Here is a 6,314-nt window from a genome sequence, read left to right on the forward strand (position 1 = left end):
TCTGGAGGCCAGAAGTCCAAAATCAGTTTCAGTGGCTAGAGTCAAGGTTTTGGCAGGGCTGCTTCCTTCTGGAGACTCTAGTGGAGGATCCATTTCCTTGCCTTTCCAGCTGCTGGAGCTGCATTCCTTGCCTTCTGTGGCTCTGTGTCCCTTCCTACATCTCAATCTCCAAAAGTAGCATCTTCAGGTCTCTTCCTGCATCATCATATATGGTCTTTTCTCTTTGGCTGTACTATCTCCCTCTGCTCCCTCTTAGAAGGACATCGTTGGGTTCACCTGGATGATCGGGATTGTCTCCCCATCTCAAATCCTTAATCTGCAAATTCTCTTTGTCATACAAGGTAACATTAACTGGTTGCAGGGATTCTGAGATGGACATCTTGGGGGACCAACCGTTAACTGAGCCTACCATAGCTTCATCTACATTTTCCCAGTATGAGGCCCTAAAACAGCAGATTTGAAATAACTGACTCAAGCCAAACAGTTTTCCTATCTTATTCGGACTGCTCTCATGAAATAATTATTTTCCTGAAAAAAAAAAATATATTGAGCTATTTTAAAGCAACAATAAAGCAAACCGAGAGCTATACATGCTTAACATTTCTGAAAAGTTTAGAACATAAGAACCGTGCTAGGTTGTTTGATTGGATGAGTCGAAAACGATTCTTAAGTAATTCACGGCTTAGTTGAGGAGACAATATACATGAAAAAGAATCTAGAACTTAACTTTGATATTATAAAGTGCAATAAAAAGCTGATAACTTAGGGCATTCCAAGAGTTGTGAGAAAGGTTAGTCTGTCATCAAACCTGAGCGTGCAGCATCAGTGGGGTCTTGTATTGTGGTTGTGGGGTAGGGTGGAGTGCTTGTTAACACATGTTGCCAGGTCACCCTCAGTTTACTGAGTTCATAGGGCTGGGATAGGGCCCAAGAATTTACATTTTTAGGCTCCTAGATAACACTGATGCTTCTGGTCCAGAGCCTACAGTCTGAGAAACTGATATTCAACAAAAACAACAAAACCATGAGAAGGTTTAAGGGATAATAAGTGGAAGACATTTGGGGAAGAATTTGGAAAAATTATTTAGAGCCCCATTTTAAAGAAAGTTTGGGTAGAGTCCACTGGGTTTTTGAAAAGGATATAAGACCAAATAATTTTATATTAGAAGACTAGAAAATGTAGGGATCATTTTCTTCAACTTTTATTTTATAGCCAAGGAAACAGAGCAGGAAAGATTAAGTGACTTTAAATTTTGACTTTTATTAAAAAGTCATACCATTTTCCAAAAGGAATTTGGAGTAGCTTGGTTTAAGTGTCTTGTACCTAGGCAGTCTACCACTCAAATAAAACTCAGTTTTAAGGAGGATGTATGTGTGTAGTATCAGCCATAGCTAAGAGGTTGAGGATAATGAGAAAAGTCAATTGGATATGACAAGTTCATGGTTGAAGAAAAATCTCAGTTCTTAACAAGGCCTTAACGTGTGAAGTGCAGAATTTGGTTTTTAATTGACAAGGAAATGGTAGATGACTTAAGCCCAGTGTTTTTCTCTCATGTTTAATTCCGTTATGACTGCATTTGGAATATGTACTTCTAGTCACCACTTCTCAAGAAAAATATAATCTGAGTTATATGATTAGAGAGTTGGGGTATATTTTATATTTTAACTATAAAGATTTACTTGTTTCTAAAATAGAGAATAAAAAGACCAACAGCTTTAGAAAACTGGGCCAGAGAAATAGATAGTTCATTGAAAAAGTGCAAATGATTCTTAATCATGTGAAGATTCTTAACCTTCAAAATAAAAGAAAATTAAAAGCATATAGAATTATCATTTCTCACCAATAGGTTGGCGAAATTCGAAATCTGAGAACACATTTTATTGACAAGATTTTGAGGAATGACTCATACATTCCTGATGGTCATTGCAAGTTAGTCTCTATGGAGGTAAATTTTGTTAATAACTGGCAAAACTACATATGTATTTATGCTTTAACCTAGCAATCTCAATTTACAGAAATCTATCCCAAATACTTAAAAAATGAAAAGGCATATAAACAATGCTATTGCAAAATTATTTGTAATAGCAAAAATTAGATAACGAAATCACTAAGATTGTTTAAAAAAATTATGGTACATAGATACAATGGACACTATGTAGCTGTAAAAAATAACTCGGGTACTACTATGATACATTGTTAACTGAGAAAAGCAAACTAGAGGTAATGTTAACTGTTTAAGAAGGGTAGGGTTACACACACACACACACACACACACACACACACACACACACACACAAGTATCTACTTATATTTTTATAAAAATTCGAAGTTTAACCGTAATTTGAAAAACAGTTACCAATAGGGAAGAGGAGTGGAAATAGGTCGGAGGGGACAATGTTAGAAGCTAGAGTTCTTTGTAAATGCCACGTTTGGTTGATTTTACTTTGGAATCATGTAAATACTTTTACAAAATTATAAAATAAAACAATTTTTTGAAAAAATGAAACAAATGTACCTAAAAACATACAGTTGATAGCATACCACAAAATGCTACAAAATGCAATAATGGGATGTATCCAAAGTAAAAAAGAACTGCAAAAATTATCTTGTACTGTTGACAATAATCATACCACAAAATGCTACAAAATGCAATAATGAGATGTATCCAAAGTAAAAAAGAACTACAAAAATTATCCTGCACTGTTGACTAATCATATTGTTGGTGGCAGTTTTAGTATTATTATTCTGAGATTGTTGTGTGGGATAAAATACTGGTGGATAAGGCAAGCGAATATTGTCTTATTCCACATGTGATATTCCAATGTGATATTCTAATTCTATCTTTCCATTTGTTGCTTAGGACTGGGATTCTTAGCAAAAGAGAAAGGAGATACATATGTTTAGTAAAATCTGTGTAGTCCTGTTTCTAATTAGAATTTTCAGTGTAAATTTAAGATATTTTAAGAAAAATAGACATATTCATCAGAAAAAGTATGGGTTGAGCCTATAATATCTTGTCATGTAAGATAGCAAGGAAGCTATCAAGGACTATTTATTTAGTATGCTCTCAAAAGGACTCATGAGCCACTTTGAAGATCGGACAATCCGAACAGCAGTATAGAAAATAATAACTGCAATAGTTGAAACACTGAATATGATGAAATGTATGAGTCCAAAATGAAACAAAGTAGACAGACACATGATACGAAAAACAACTAATTGCTCACCATTGGATGATGCTAGTTAACTCATTCTGAAAATTGGTAAATGAATAAAAGAATTCGGTATCTCCTACTGTTCCCATACAAACTGTACCTCTGCGTAAGTAAGTAGTAGATGAAGGATAGTTTCTCTTAAAAATGCATTCCAGCTAATAAGTGAAAAAGAAATGATGGAATTGCAATATCACCATTTTGCAGCTTCTAATGCATTAATGGAAATGAAAAGTATTGGCGAGCTGTTAAAAGTACACAAGGAGACACAGTCTTAACATCACGTGCTTTCTGATAGAGGAACACTAACACCCAGAGAGTAGTTTTGCCAAAAAGAATCAGAGCTAAATCTGATCAAGCATCAACCAAATAACAAGAAATGAGACAGAAGATCATGCTGAATGACACTGAAGGGATGCGATTGGCATGATTCTTTCGTCTATAAGTTGCAAAGGGGAAAAAAAAGTGATGGCAGGGAACCTATAGAGTGAGAGGTACTTAGGAGATAACCAATCACAATGTGTGGACCCGATTTGGTTCTTGAATCAAAAACTAAAAAAATATATATATCATTTATGACACAACCAGAAATTTGAATATTGACTGGTTCTTTAATGATATTAAGGAATTATCATTAACTTCATAGGCGTGATAATGGTATTTCAACTACGTTTAATTTTTTATTGTGATGTAGTTGACATATAACCTATTAGTTTCAGGTGTACAACATAATGATTTGATATTTGTATGTATTGCAAATATATTTAATTTTTTTAAAGAGTCCTAAAGACATCTACTAAAATACTTATCATGATTGTCATGATGTTTGGTATTTACTTCAAACTAATAGGGAGAGAGATGGATGGGAATATAAATGAAACGGTTGGCTGTGGGTTAATTATTGGAACTGACTAATTAGTATATGAAAGTTTATTATACTATTCAATTCAACTTTGTGTAAGTTTGGTTTTTTTTTTTAATAATAAAAACTAACACCATCACCACCACCATTATTCTGCCAAATTATAGCTCACCTTAAACAATAAGAACTCCCTGAAAACAAAATAGAGACAATATTAAAACGGTAGAAAAAGGTGGAAAAGACCACTAACGGTTTTGCCAATTCTGCCACCAGGAGACATTCATGCTTCTGTTTAGTGCATTTTCTTCCGACATCTATGAGTAATGGCTATGATCATGCCACAATGTAATTTTGATTCTTGTTTTCATCTATTCTTTTCCCCTCGCTTCAACAAAAGCAACCGCTGCATTATACAATATTATTTGTAGTAATTTCATAACCATACATAGGAGGCGCTAGAGCCTAGTATTTGAGACCATTATTTTTGGAGTCAAATCTGGTTTCAAATCCAGCTTTGTCATTTGCTAGCTAGGCGTTCTGGGGGTATATTTAGTAATACCTCTGAGTCTCAGTTTCCTTATGTGTCATTAACAATTTATAGAGTTTTAAATGACTGCTAAATAAGATAAAGTACTAATAGGCAAAGTATTTTACAGATGCTGGCACATAGTAGATTTACAATATGAATAGGCAATTGTTTCATTTATGTAATCAACTAAAAACCTTTAAAGATAACATGAAGGCTAACTGTGCTTTTTCAGGTTTCAAGCATGTCTCTCCGACAGGTCTGATGACAACAGAACATTGGGCTCGATTAATGGTTTCATACTTCTTAACCATGGAACTAATTTTCTTTGATCAAATAAAATTTTATCAAGAGTCTCAATACATAAAATAAAAACTGAGACACTTGGGTTGAAGTCAAGGGAAGGATAGTATCCCTTTCATAGGAGGATCTAACAGCAGATGTTGATGGCTGAAAGTCCTTGGTGAGGTCACATAATGAGAACATCTCTGTTATTCGAATTATGTCTGAATTATTGCTAATTTTGAACTAGTTGAGAACCTCAATGAGTTATCTAATTGTACAGGTAATTTCATTTCAAAGGGGTGAATTTCCTATTAAATCTCCATATGAAATTAACATGTATTATGTAATATGTGCCAGTTATTGTACTAGTTGTTGCAAAGAAGTAGATCTTCATTTTCAGGAGCTCACAATCTGAAAGAGACAGCCAGGTAAATGAATTATTGCAAAAAGTATGATAAATTACAGATCTTCACATAGGAAGGGAGTTACTAAGATGAGACCATTTCATGTAAAGAGAAAAAAAATATGTGCAAAGGCTCCTGACTTCCAGAATATCACACCTGCTTATTTTTCTCCAACTTTACTTGTGCTTCTCAGTTTCTTTTGTGGGTTCCTTCTCATATCCCTTACATCGGAGAGTCGGAGTGGCTCAGGGCTCAGTCCTTGTATCTCTTTATATGTATATATTCACCTCCTAGATGTGCTCATTAAGTACTATCTGTAAGATAATGACTCCCAACCTCATAACAACAGGCTAGACCTCTCCTGATTTTCAGACTGTATATCATCTCCATTTGGGTATTGAAAAAGCCACTAAAGGATAACATGTCCACAACTGTGTGCTTCTGATCTGCACCCCTAAGTCCAAACAAATTCCAAGCCAGCTCCTCTTGCTGTCTTCCTGTCTCAGTTAATGGTAACTCAGTTTTACTTGTTCAGGCTAAAATCCTTAATGTCATCCTTGGCGGGCTCGACCTCCCTCCCTCCCTCCCTCCCTCCCTCCCTTCCCTCCCTCCCTCTCTCTCTCTCTCCTTCTCTCCCTCTCTCCCTTTCCCACTCTCTCTCACACACACTGCATATCTGTCCTTTCAAAATTTCTGTCAGCTCTAAGTTCAAAAGATACCCAGACTTTGACCACGTTTCACCATCTCCATTCCTAACGGGTATCTCTGTTGCTTGTAGGCTATTCTCAAGAGAGAGGCAGAGAGTGATCTGGTTAAAAGATGTCATATCGAGTCATTCCTCTATTCCAGTTCTAAACTGGGGGTTATATCGATCTCCTGAGGACGTTGGCAATCAATATCTGGAGAATTTTTGATCATCATGACTGGAGGGGGTGTGAGGGGAGGGTTGGGGGGAGTTGCTACCAACATCAACTGGGTAGAGGCCAGGAATTCTGCTAAACATCCTACAATGCACAGAATGGTTC

The sequence above is a fragment of the Pteropus vampyrus genome, unplaced genomic scaffold (assembly GCF_000151845.1).
Source record: "Pteropus vampyrus isolate Shadow unplaced genomic scaffold, Pvam_2.0 Scaffold254, whole genome shotgun sequence".
NCBI lineage: Eukaryota > Metazoa > Chordata > Mammalia > Chiroptera > Pteropodidae > Pteropus > Pteropus vampyrus.